This window comes from Lolium perenne, chromosome 7 (assembly GCF_019359855.2).
Source record: "Lolium perenne isolate Kyuss_39 chromosome 7, Kyuss_2.0, whole genome shotgun sequence".
In the NCBI taxonomy this organism is placed as follows: Eukaryota; Viridiplantae; Streptophyta; class Magnoliopsida; order Poales; family Poaceae; genus Lolium; species Lolium perenne.
The window spans coordinates 133,285,807-133,300,173 of NC_067250.2; the positions used below are offsets into that span (position 1 = coordinate 133,285,807).

The 14,367-nt window shown below is 42.6% G+C and overlaps 1 long non-coding RNA gene across 1 annotated transcript; it reads left to right on the plus strand.

Annotated features, from left to right (window-relative positions):
- The first annotated feature begins 8,058 nt into the window (after window positions 1–8,058).
- LOC139833233 (uncharacterized) lies at window positions 8,059–9,669 on the plus strand. Its single transcript, XR_011748612.1, has 2 exons — window positions 8,059–8,113; window positions 9,389–9,669. It is a non-coding gene; the product is annotated as an uncharacterized lncRNA (long non-coding RNA).
- The last annotated feature ends 4,698 nt before the right edge of the window (window positions 9,670–14,367 follow it).

Below are 14,367 nucleotides of genomic sequence, written 5' to 3' on the forward strand. Positions count from 1 at the left end.
TAGCATAGAGAAAACATAGCAAAGTGGTATTCAGCTTGTCCTTTATGGAGTAGCAAAACATAAATACCAGGACACCTTTAAAGTTCAAAGGGTGACTAGATACAAGTAATTTGAGAACAAGCAATAACATAATCATGAATCAATCAATAATACATTTTGGGACTATGCACATTATACTCAGAATGACAACTGTGCTCTCTTAATTGGTGCATCAAGTAAGAAGATGAAGACTCAACATGAAAGTAAAAGAAAGGCCCTGCAAGATTGCTCATGTGCTAGAGCTTTTTATTTTGAATAAAATAGAGGTGTTAAAATATATTTTGAGAGGTATGTATGTCTATGTCAATGAATAGCATCAAATGATCTATCATCATTTCATCTTTAATGTCTTCAAGAGCGGCTCCCATAGAGAGAACAATAAAGTTCTTCTTCTCCTTTGTTTGAACAAGCTAGGTTCATGATTTCTCAAGTACATAGTGTTAGGAGATTTAGATTGTTGGTTCAATTTATATTTAGTGGGTGGGCATCCGCGCTTGCTCTTTTGCAAAATTAAGGATTAGCACATTGTGCATGCTAGTCAAAGTGTGAAGCCATAATAAACATGAAAAAGATGATAAAGCATTCAACACTTCCTCATGAGCTAAACCAAAACATAAAACATGTAATAATCTTTGAAGGTTTAAAGGTAGAACACAAGCAATTCACTTTGGAGTGGCGGTGAAATACCACATATAGGTATGTATGGTGGACACAATTGGCAAACTTTGGTTTTTGGTAGTTGGATGCACGAGTAGAGCTCATACTCAGTACAGGCGAAGGCTAGCAAAGGACTAGGAGCGACGAACTAAGAGAGCAATAATGGCCATAATCATGCATATCAAAAAAACATTATTAATCAAAGCATAAAGTGATATCACAAGTCAAAAACTAAATGATCATAGAGGCATTAGGTGACTGGTTAGTCATCACATGATCTAAACATGTGCCAAGTCAACCCAATAAAGCATCAAAGGAGAACCACAATATTATGATTTGTATGATGGAAACAACACATGATTCTTTCAATGGCACATTAAGCAATCTCAGCTATTTGAGACAAGTCATGCTACAACAATAACTACTAAGCATATAATTAAAATAACATCCAACATGACATGCCAAAGTCTATGCCACAGTCTAAACGAGCTTGCTTTTGCATCACTATAAGCATGGAACATTTTACTCGTCTCCAACACCAATCAACTTATTTCGAACAACTCCCATATATAATAATAAATAAAGACCAGAGATCTAATCATACCTAACTAAATAAAACTAACAAGCTCTGAAAAAATACGAGTGAAAACCAGAGCTAAACGCAGTACTAGCAAAAGCGAACACTCGCAGAACAATAGAAGTGAAAACTAGAGTGTTCTATGCAATCAAAACGGAGTGTGTCATTATCCAAAACAAATATGCTGGGATCCAACCATAAGCTACAGAAAACAAAACAAAATAAAATTAAAAACAAAAATAAAGATGCTCCAAGAACAACACATAGCATATGAAGCAATAAAAATATAGTGTCTAAAAAGATGACATGATGCTTTGTCGATGAAGAAGGGGATGCCTTGGGCATCCCCACGCTTTGACGCTTATACCTATTGGTTATTTCTTGGGGTGACATGGGCATCCCCAAGCTTGAGCTTTTGTCCATTCTTCTCTCCCTGCACTTGAAAACTTTCTTCATACAAAACTTAACACAATTCTTATTAGCAGCATTAGTGGAATCAAAATAACAAATCCATTTGGTATAATTCTAACATATATCAAACATCCATTAAAACATTAGATACTGTAGCAACTTCTTTAAAAATATCTTTTTTCTCAAAAAACTCAAAAAGAAAGAGGTTAAGAGACAAATGCAAATAGTGGCAGAAATCTGTCAAAACAGAACAACAGGTAAAGATTGATTTTTTCGAAAATCCTCTGTTGCTCAAATCGAAAAGTACTCAACTAACGAAAGTTATATAATAACCTGGGGCATATGATAAAAAATTGGCAGATCGAACTTACGGCCTGGCTGGAAATACGAATGTTTTTGGTGACATCACAGAATCTGTTTCAGGATACCAACTTCTCCAAATCTTACTTTCTTCCTATTAGAGGCTATTCTTGGCACAAAACAAAATAAAAATGATAAGGAGATTTTATTACAGAGGTAATAACTTCCAAGACTCAACAAAAGGAAAAATTACAGAAATAAAACTTGGGTTATCTCCCAAGAGTGCTTTTCTTTAACGCCTTTTGCATAGGCGCAGAAAAAGAGCTCGCATCAAGTATTTTCAAGTGAAGAAGCATCAACATCATAAATGGAAGGAGCCTTATGTCTACCTCTCTTTGTTGGAGATATGCCCAAGAGACAATAATAAAGTGGTTATTATAATATCTTTGTGTTTATGATAAATGTTTGCATACCATGCTATAATTGTATTAACCGAAACATTGATACATGTGTGTTATGTAAACAACAAGGAGTCCCTAGTAAGCCTCTTGTATAACTAGCTTGTTGATTAATGGATGATCATGGTTTCGTGATCATGAACATTGGATGTTATTAATAACAAGGTTATGTCATTAGTTGAATGATATAATGGACACACACCCAAATGAGCGTAGCATAAGATCAAGTCATTAAGTTCAATTTGCTATAAGCTTTCGATACATAGTTGCCTTAGTTCTTCGACCATGATATCATGTAAATCGCTTACACCGGAAGGGTACTTTGATTACATCAAACGCCATTGCGTAAATGGGTGGTTATAAAGATGAGATTAAGTATTTGGAAAGTGTGAGTTGAGGCATATGGATCAATAGTGGGATTTGTCCATCCTGATGACAGATAGATATACTCTGGGCCCTCTCGGTGGAATATCGTCTGATTAGCTTGCAAGCATATGATTGGATCATAAGAGATGACATACCGCGGTACGAGTAAAGAGTACTTGTCGGTAACGAGGTTGAACAAGGTATGGAGATACCGATGATCAAACCTCGGACAAGTTGAATATCATGTGACAAAGGGAATCGGCATCGTATGTAAATGGTTCAATCAATCACTAAAGTCATCGTTGAATATGTGGGAGCCATTATGGATCTCCAGATCCCGCTATTGGTTATTGCTCGGAGAGGAGTCTCGACCATGTCTGCATAGTTCGCGAACCGTAGGGTGACGCGCTTAAGGTTCGATGTCGCATAAGTAGGTTCGGAATATGAGATGGAGTCCGAAGTTTTTGTTCGGAGTCTCGGATGGGATCCAGGACATCACGAGGAGGTCCGGAATAGTCCGGAGAATAAGATTCATATAAGGGAAGTCATTTTTCGGGGTTCGGGAAAAAGTCCGGTGTTTTGACCGGAGCTTCTAGAAGGTTCTAGAGGGCCACCAGTGGGCCCACCACCCCGGGAGAGGCCACATAGGCGCCACATGGCATGGTGGGTCCAGCCCACTGTGACATGTGGGCCTAGGCTTGCCCCCCCTTAGAGATAAGATCTATCTCTAATTTAAATGGTTTAAATTTAGAGATAGAATCTATCTCGAGATTAAAGCGTTTAAACGAAGAGATAAAGGGAAGACTTGGGGGGAAGACTTCCCCCCCTTGGGGCTCCGGCCAAGGAAGGAGGTGGGGCCAGGGGGAAACCCTAGGCCGACCCCTCCCCCTATATAAAGAGGGGAGGGGGTGGCCGGCCACACCACCTCTCCTCCAACCCTAGCCGCCCCCTCTCTTCCTCCTCCATACGCTGTGCAGGCTTAGGCGAAGCCCTGCAGCAAATATTCTCCACCACCACCACCACGCCGTCGTGCTGCTGGGATTCCGTGGAGATCTACCACACCTCCGCTGCCCGCTGGAACGGGGAGAGGAAGGGGCTTCATCGAGACCGTACGCGCGACCGAGTACGGAAGTGCTGCCGGATTGCAGCACCGGAACGATCGTCTACACCAACAACGAGATTAATCTTGTAGGCTTTGGAATCTTCGAGGGTTAGTCTCATCTCCATCTCGTTGTTCAGATCTCATAGATTAGATCTTGGCTTTTCCATAGATTAGATCTTGGATTTATTCGTCTTTGCGGTAGGAAATTTTTTGTTTTCTATGCAACGAACCCCATCAGTGGTATCAGAGCCATGTCTATGCATAGATCTGTTGCACGAGTAGAACACAATGGTTTTGTGGGCGGTGATGCTTTTGTTGCTTTAGTTTGTGTACTTTGCTTCTTGCGGGATGGTGGGATGAAGCGGCCCGGGCTAACTTTACATGACCGCGTCTCATGAGACTTGCTCCACGCTTGACATGCAACTCGTATTGCATAAGTGGCTTTGCGGGTGTCTGTCTCTCCCACCATAGTGAAGATTGTAATTTGCACTTCTATTGTCAACACTAGTATCACCGTTGTGGTTCATGTTCGTAGGTAGATTGGATCTTACTCAAAAACCCTAAACCACGTAAAATATGCAAACCAAATTAGAGGCATCTAACTTGTTTTTGCAGGGTTTGGTGATGTGATATGGCCATGATGTGATAATGATTATATTTGATGTATGAGATGTTCATTATTGTATTATGACAACCGGCAGGAGCCTAATGGTTGTCTTTAATTTTTGTTAAAGACCTGCGTGTCTATTCATCATGTAATAGCTTTATTTCAAGTAGTTGTTATAGTAGCTATAAGTGATAGACAACCATGAAGCGGCGCCACTGACCTTGACGCCATGCTGGTGATGATGGAGATCATGTCCGTGCTTTGGAGATGGAGATCAAAAGCACAAGAAGAAAGGCCATATCATATCACACATTATGAATTGCATGTGATGTTAATCTTTTTTATGCATCTTATTTTGCTTAGATCGCGACGGTAGCATTATAAGATGATCCCTCTCACTAAATATCAAGGTAATAAAGTGTTCATCCTTAGTATGCACCGTTGCTAATACTTGTCGTTTCGAAGCATCTCGTGATGATCGGGTGTGATAGACTCTACATGTGCATACAACGGGTGCAAGCCAGATTTGCACACGCGGATACCAAGGTTGCCTTGACGATCCTAGCATGTACAGACATGGTCTCGGAACACGGGATACCGAAAGGTAGAGCATGAGTCATATGAATGATATGATGAACATTTTGAGTGTTCGCCTTTGAAGCTACATCTTTTCTCGTGAAGATCGGACTTGGTGTAGTGGACTTGGTTCGTGTAATCACTAAGACAATGCGAGGGATGTTGTCTTAAGTGGGAGCTCACCTAGTTAATTTAAGAATTAAAATTGAACTCATTTTATCATAAACTTAGTCTAAACTCTTTGCAAATATGTTGTAGATCATGGCGCCCCCTCCATCAATTTTAACCAGTTCCTAGAGAAAGAAAAACTTAAGGGCAATGGTAGCAACTTCACTGACTGGTTCCATCATGTGAGGATTTTCCTCACTGGTGGAAGCCTGCAATATGTGCTCGATGCACCGCTAGGTCCCTGTAACATCCCAAGAGTAATACATAGCCCCTTTTGTATCTTTCTTGCATTGTTGTCATACCATCATGTTGCATTCATGCATATCACCATCTTTTGGCTTTTATAAAATTGCATTTGGTTTTGGCTTTGCTTTGTTTGCTTGTTGTCCTTCCTCTCTTCCTCACTCTTGGTTCATCCCCTCACTCTTGTGATGTTCCAAGAAAAGCTAACAAGCCAAACCTTCCACCACTTGATCTATATTTCAAATAGTTCATGCCAAAATTCTTATATGGTTGCTATAAACCTCCCCTCTCTTTCTATTTTGCAATGCTAATAAAATGATCTTGAGTTGGGTTTCTTCCTTCTCAAATGGTTGAGCCCACTAGGGTTTGCCAAATATTTGCCTCGAGCCTACCATAGTTTAGTATAAAAGGTGGGGGCCTCTCTGAATTCAAATTCCCTCTTTCAAATTGCAAACTTATCTCTTCTCCAATTTTCAGAAAAGGTTTTGAAAGGAGAAAGAAATAAATAATTGAAAAAGGCTAACTAATCTAACCCCTCTCCTTTTTCCCTTTCACCTTGGCAGCCACCACGTGGTAGCCCAACCCTCACCTTGGCCCAAACCAAAACCCACCGGCCCACCATCTCCTTTCACCAAAAATAGCCATGCAGCACCATCTCTCTCACTTTACACGTGAGGAGATAATGGCTATATCTGGTAATGGAGCTCGGCTGAGCTCCACGTCTCCTCCCCCCTTCATCCACCGGCCACCCTTCTCCTCTTTTATAAGCAACACCACCAGCCCCTCTCCAACCCTAGCCCCATCTCCCTTTCCGCGCCGCCGCCACCCTCTCACTTCCCTGGAAAAACCCTACCGAGCAAACCACCTCCGACGTTTACCTCTCGCTCACCGTCGCCATGGCCTCCGTCGCGCCGACCTGAGCACGGGAACGAGCTCCCGTCGGCCTCCTCTACGTCCTCGTCTACGTCACGGATCCGACCCGCCAAGTCCTGCACGCGAGCGTCCACCGCCTGCCTCGACTACCCGGCCACCTCTTCTTCTTCTTCGTCTCCGGCCGTCTCCGCCGCTTCCTCCTTGTCTCCGACCACCCCAGGGTGAGCAGCCAACCTTCCTCCTACCCCTGCATGCCTCAGCAACCTTGCATCGAGACAGACACGAGAGATCGAGCGAGATCGAAACGAAAACGAGTTGATAAATCGCCCAGTTTTTCTGTTTCACGGTACCATCTTCCCGGCGTTTTTCCCTGCGATACAAGCATCTCCAGCATGAGTTCTTTGCACCTATAGATGCACAACGTCTCAGGCTTCATCTCAGTTTTTGAATCGTCCAAAACGGTGCAGTATTCGCGACGTCATCGTCGATCAAAGTCAGCCCAAAATCTGGTTGCAGTTTTTGCTGTTACACTACCTTGCCGCGGCCTCGACTTTCCGACGAACGCTTCCGGCGTCTCAGGCCACGCCAGCACGCGCTCTTCACATCGTTGGATAGCTGGGAGTAAGGGCTACAGTTTTTGTTTTGGAAGCACTTGGTTTCGAGGCCTGTACACGACGCCACCTTCAATCAAACTTTGGTCCAGAAACAGCATCGTTTTTCGTTTCAGTTTCGCTGTGACATTGTCACGACTCCCGATGATCACCGCCGTCTCCTCAGTGCATATTTTGAGCCAATCCCACCACCAATGTACTCCTGGTACCTTCCTCTTACTTAACGTGCCAAGATCTTCCTCTAAGCCTGCCCAGGTCTCCAGTTCTCATCACTTTAAAGTCGGTGCAGATTTGCATCTACAGGAAACCCGCTGTCACTTCTTCAGTTTGCAGTGTCAAATTCAGTTATCTGCGGTCAACACTTCACCTTCGTCTGAACCTGGTTTTGCACAAATCCCGTACAGTAGCCCACTGGCTACCAACCTGCTTCTACACGCGCGCAGACCTGGGTTCGAATCACCTTTGGCGCGTTAAACCAAAACCTTTTTTTTGTTCTGTCGCGTTAAACCAAAACCTTTTTTTTGTTCTGTTGTTTGTTTCTGAAATTTTTGAAATCTGGATACTTTTCAAAGTATTTAAAACTACACTTCTACAAATCCAAATTTGACAAATGAGATATCCACATTGATCAGCTTTTCATGCTCTATCCAACTATGAACTTGTTTTGGGTTTTAGACAAATAAAATTTGGAACAAATTAAAATCTGAATTAAAATGAGTATTATGGCATAATTCATATCTCCCAAATTACAAATCCAAATTATGCAAATTATATATCCATTTTCATCAGAAAAGTGAGAGGTTTTCAAATCTTGCGTCTTCATGCATCAATGACATCATCCCTGGATGGGTAAATTAAAATTTGCAAATCTGAATTAAAACTATATGAGAGGGTGTTTATCATTTCATGTGAATTATGAGCACCCCACTTAATTTTGCCTTGCACCAACCATCTTGCCATGTCATCATGCATCATATTGCGCATTGCACTTGTATTGATTTATGTTATATCTTCCTTGTATGTGCTTTTGGTTCTTCTCGAGTAGGCGCAAGCCGGAAGCGATGCTGAGCGAGTACGAGTTCCCCCTGGAGGATCGTGTCGGTGCCTCTACCTCTGATCTGACAGGCGAGCCCACCCCTTCACCTATTTTACTTTTACATGCTCTTTTGATCTATTGCTATCCTTATGTTGCGATTCTGTTGTGTCACGTGTCCTATCCACCTGTTACCTATATGTCCGAGATACACCTCCTCGCCCTACCTATTGTTTGTTGTTTGCCAGCTTTGCGAGTCGTAGGCGAGTTTAGGGTTTTTGTTGATATCTCGAAATGTTCGGGATATCTTGTTGGGATGACACACGTACTACCTTTTCAAAATGATGATGATAGCTTTTGCTACAACTTAAAATTGCTAAGGGTTATAACATGCAGAGGCATCTGTGAGCCCCTTTGCGAAAGCATCGGAACTTTGACTTGCTAATGTCCCCTAGGACCCGAGTTCTTGTTATCTGTTTCTAAGACTGAGCGCGCTAACCACTCGTGGGAGGTTTTATCGGGACCACCCATCACCCACTACCATTTCTCAAGTCTGTTGAAAAGGGGGCCACAAACTTGGTTTTATTTGCCTATGCCATATATGCCATGCTTTATTACTGTTGCCTTTGGGTGTTTATTACTGTTGCCTTCGGGTGTTTATTACTGTTGCCTTCGGGTGTTTACTTCTGTACTGTACCCCACGAAACGTTTAGCGAAGCGTGTGGTTCGCACGCCTAGCCGTTAACGCAAACCCTGAGTCCGCATCGGAGTACGGCCGAACTTCGTTTCGGGTAGCTTAGTCGGGTGGCCCCCCTAAGCATTCTTGTTGATCTGGGAACGGTCTTGTTGTGAGACTCCGCACTTGCTATGCGGGTTCGAGCATGCGTGTATGGTAACATTGGTGCACCCCTGCAGGGTAAATCTTATCGATAAGCCGTGTCCGTGGTTATGGACGACTTGGTGCTGTTTAACTCGATCATAGAACAACTTACACCTAAAGTTGTCGCTAATAACTTGCTAATTACTTGCGTAGTAAGTTAGCCTATTATAATGGAATGGATATATAATTGTCAACTGTGTGAGTGCCTTGTTAGTACCTCTTGGCTAAGGGGGATCGCATTGGCAGGGTTTTGTTTGAAGAGTATAGAACTGTTAGAACATGCGCTCTCTCACCTTCTCTATTAGACGGATGTTGTAGCGTGTCTCTATTGGTTAGTGCTTTGCTGCCGCTAAACCCCACATATAGCCGGGCGAAGTTTACACCGCCCACCAGCGAGCATAGCTGGTCTTGTCTCGCAAGTACGTGCCAACGGTACTTACCCTCGTTTTTCTCCCTCTTTTTCCGGAACACGCTTTTCGACAAACAGGTACGACAGATGATAAGCAGTACGCAGGTGGCTACTTTATCGAGTTCACGGACGACGACTTCGTTGCGTAGCAGGATCGTTCCTAAGGCAGCAGCCTGTGGCATGTTGGTTATGGGAACACCGCTTGATTATCTTCAGGACTCTTAGTCCCATTTGGTTCTTGTCTGTACCCAGACTATTTGGCTATCTTATGTATGATGTAATGTTGGGACATGTGTCCTCTGAGTGTCATTTGGATCTTGCTCATTAGAGCGTTGCTATATATATGAACCTTATTTCCATCTTTTGTGCCATACATAGTCATGTTGTGATATTCAAGCTGTATTCTACCCTCGTATCCTGTGCACAGTGTGTGTATGTGTGTAGTGCATAGGAAGGTGAAGCACTCAGGCTTGGAAAGCCTATCGTGAGCCTTAGAGGTGGGTGTTGTGTGCATGGGCGTGTCGAGCTGTTGCTTGGCCTACCCATATGCTTGGGAATGCGAGGCGACCTCACGGTCCTTTGTAGTGACCTCATGCACATAAACCCCTCTTACCTGCGCGCTCTAGGTTTTCCTACTCCTGGGGCTTACAGTCCCCCACCACCTCCTGCAGTATCCGAGGACATAAAGAATGTTTATGAGACTCGGGCAACTCGGTACTCTGAAGTTCAGTGTGCCATCTTGTGCAGCTTAGAGGCGGAGCTCCAAAAGCGTTTTGAGCACCACGACCCCTGTGAGATGATGCGTGAGCTCAAACTTATCTTTGAAACTCATGCGGCCGTGGAGAGCTATGAAGCCTCGAAACAGTTCTTTAGCTGCATGATGGAAGAGGGCAGCTCCGTTAGTGAGCACATGTTCGCCATGTCCAGACATGCGAAGAAGCTCAGTGACATGGGGATGATGATCCCTAACTAGCTGGGTATTCATCGTGTCCTTCAATCACTGCCACCAAGTTACAAGAACTTCGTGATGAACTACAACATGCAGAACATAAACAAAGATTTACCTAAACTCTTTTCCATGCTGAAATCTGCTGAAGTAGAGATTAAAAAGGAGAACCAAGTGTTGATGGTCAACAAGACCACCGGTTTCAAAAAGCAGGGCAAGCCTAACAAGGGTAACTTCAAGAAGGGCGGCAAGAAAGTTGCAGCGCATCCTGAGAAGCCTAAGGCTGGTCCTAAACCTGAGACTGTGTGCTATTACTGCCAGGGGAAGGGGCACTGGAAGCGCAATTGCTCCAAATACTTGGCCGATCTGAAGAGCGGTGATACGTCTCAAACGTATCTATAATTTCTTATGTTCCATGCTAGTTTTATGACAATACTCACATGTTTTTATACACACTTTACATCATTTATATGCATTTTCCGGTACTAACCTATTAACGAGATGCCGAAGCGCTAGTTCCTGTTTTGTGCTGTTTTTGGTTTCAGAAATCCTACACAGGAAATATTCTCGGAATTGGACGAAACGAACGCCCAGGGTCTTATTTTTCCACGGAGCTTCCAGAAGACTGAAGAGGATATGAAGTGGGGCCACGAGGCGCCCTAACCATAGGGCGGCGCGGCCAAGGAGGGGCCCGCGCCGGCCTATGGTGTGGGGCCCTCGTGCCTCCTCCGACTCTGCCCTTCCGCCTACTTAAACTCTCCGTCGCGAAAACCCTATTACCGAGAGCCACGATACGGAAAAAGTTCCAGAGACGCCGCCGCCGCCAATCCCATCTCGGGGGATTCAGGAGATCGCCTTCGGCACCCTGCCGGAGAGGGGAATCATCACCGGAGGGCTCTACATCATCATGCCCGCCTACGGATTGATGCGTGAGTAGTTCATCCTTGGACTATGGGTCCATAGCAGTAGCTAGATGGTTGTCTTCTCCTCATTGTGCTATCATGTTAGATCTTGTGAGCTGCCTATCATGATCAAGATCATCTATTTGTAATGCTACATGTTGTGTTTGTTGGGATCCGATGAATATTGAATACTATTTTAAGTTGATTATCAATCTATCATATATGTGTTGTTTATGTTCTTGCATGCTCTCCGTTGCTAGTAGAGGCTCTGGCCAAGTTGATACTTGTGACTCCAAGAGGGAGTATTTATGCTCGATAGTGGGTTCATGCCTCCATTGAATCTGGGACAGTGACAGAAAGTTCTAAGGTTGTGGATGTGCTGTTGCCACTAGGGATAAAACATCAATGCTTTCTCTAAGGATATTTGTGTTGATTACATTACGCACCATACTTAATGCAATTGTCTGTTGTTTGCAACTTAATACTGGAAGGGGTGTGGATGCTAACCCGAAGGTGGACTTTTTAGGCATAGATGCATGCTGAATAGCGGTCTATGTACTTTGTCGTAATGCCCTAAGTAAATCTCATAGTAGTCATCATGATATGTATGTGCATTGTTATGCCCTCTCTATTTGTCAATTGCCCAACTGTAATTTGTTCACCCAACATGCTATTTATATTATTGGAGAGACACCACTAGTGAACTATGGACCCCGGTCCATTCTTTTACATCTGAAATACAATCTACTGCAATCTCTGTTCTCTGTTGTTCTTCACAAGCAAACATCATTGTCCACACCATACGTTTAATCCTTTGTTTTCAGCAAGCCGGTGAGATTGACAACCTCACTGTTAAGTTGGGGCAAAGTATTTTGATTGTGTTGTGCAGGTTCCACGTTGGCGCCGGAATCCCTGGTGTTGCGCCGCACTACACTCCTCCACCAACAACCTTCACGTGGCCTTCATCTCCTACTTGTTCGATAACCTTGGTTTCTTACTGAGGGAAAACTTGCTGCTATACGCATCACACCTTCCTCTTGGGGTTCCCAACGGACGTGTGCTTCACGCGTTATCAAGCACTTTTTCTGGCGCCGTTGCCGGGGATATCAAGACACGCTGCAAGGGGAGTCTCTCACTTCCAATCTCTTTACTTTGTTTATTGTCTTGCTTTACTTTATTTTATTTTCTGTTTGGTTTGCTTTCTTTATATCAAAAACACAAAAAAAATAGTTACTTGCTTTACTTTACTTTCCGTCTTGTTTGCCTTCCTATATCAAAAACACACAAAAATTAGTTACTTGTATTTAATTTGTTATCATGTCTAGTCCTATACTTGTTACTCTGTCGCCTGAGGAATTGGTCTTTACTTTTAAACAAGGGGATGAGGAGAGTTGTAAGGAAGCTTGGTCTGGAATTTTTAATTCTTATGGTAAAACTGAACCTAAAATGACTCTAAGCCTGCTTCTTAGTAACTTTTATTTTGGGCTTATTCTTCGCTATAGATATGCCTTGGATGCTGTAGTGGGAGGAGATTTCCTTCATTGCGATGGGGATCAAGCTTTTAATGCCATAAAAAAATTGGTTGTATCATCTAGCTCAGCTAATAATTTTGATTCATCTCTTGTTAGTATTTGTAATAGATTAAACACTCTTGAGACAAATATATCTTGCTTAAAAGAAGGGTATAGTCGGATTCGTGAGCATTTTGATTATGTTCCAGTAAACTCTGAACCTTCAATGTGGGACCCTACTATTAAAGTTGCTATTGATGGTAAAAGAAATTATGCCCGTTGTGATATTATGACTGAATTTTGCCTGATGCCTAAAAGTATTTATGAATCTTTGACACTCTGGGGACTTACTGAAGGTGGAGAAGGAATAACTCTTACTGATAACTCTGTTATAATTCCTAAAGGAATAGCTGAAGGAGTGTTCACAACCCTTCTTGGAAGAACGGTATCCACTGATTATCTCGTTATTGAATGTGTAGGGACAGGACAAATCACACTTGGAAGATCCCTACTGAAACTCTTGGGAGCAACCATAGATGTGGGGAAAGGCACTCTAAATTCCTCTACACCTGGATGCGGTCATATATTCCCTAAACCAAAGAGTAAGAGTAAGAGTAAGAGTAAGAAGGGTAGACACAAAGCCCCTGGTAATAATGTTAATGCTTCTTCTTTTGATAATACTTGATTTACACTTTCTGCGCCTAGCTGAAAGGCGTTAAAGAAAAGCGCTTATGGGAGACAACCCATTATTTTACTTTACTACAATAATTTTGTTTTATATTTGAGTCTTGGAAGTTGTTACTACTATAGCAACCTCTCCTTATATTTATTTTATTTCATTGTTGTGCCAAGTAAAGTCTTTGATAGTAAGGTTGATACTAGATTTGGATCACTGCGCAGAAACAGATTTCTTACTGTCACGAATTTGAGTACAACTCTCTGTAGGTAACTCAGCAAAATCTGCCAATTTACATGCGTGATCCGCAGATATGTACGCAACTTTCATTCAATTTGAGCTTTTTCATCTGAGCAAGTTAAGTGCCCCTAAAAAATTCATCTTTACGGACTGTTCTGTTTTGACAGATTCTGCCTTTTATTTCGCATTGCCTCTTTTGCTATGTTGAATGGATTTCTTTGTTCCATTAACTTTCAGTAGTTTTGGGAAATGTCCAGAAGTGTTAAGAATGATTATGTCACCTCTGAATATGTGAATTTTTGATTATGCACTGACCCTCTAATGAGTTTATTTTGAGTTTGGTGTGGAGGAAGTTTTCAAGGATCAAGAGAGGAGGATGATACAATATGATCAAGGAGAGTGAAAAGTCTAAGCTTGGGGATGCCCCCGTGGTTCATCCCTGCATATTTCAAGAAGACTCAAGCATCTAAGCTTGAACTTATCAGGTCACCTCTAGTGAAACTATATTTTTATTCCGTCACATCTTATGTGCTTTACTTGGAGCATCTGTTTGTTTTTAATTTTGTTTTTGTTTGAATAAAATCGGATCCTAGCATTCTTTGTGTGGGAGAGAGACACGCTCCGCTCGTTCATATGAACACTGGTGTTCTTAGCTTTACTTTTAATGTTCATGGCGAAGGTTGAAACTGCTTCGTTCATTGTTATTTGGTTGGAAACAGAAAATGCTTCATGTGGTAATTGGTATATGGTCTTGAATAATTTGATACTTGGCAATTGTTGTG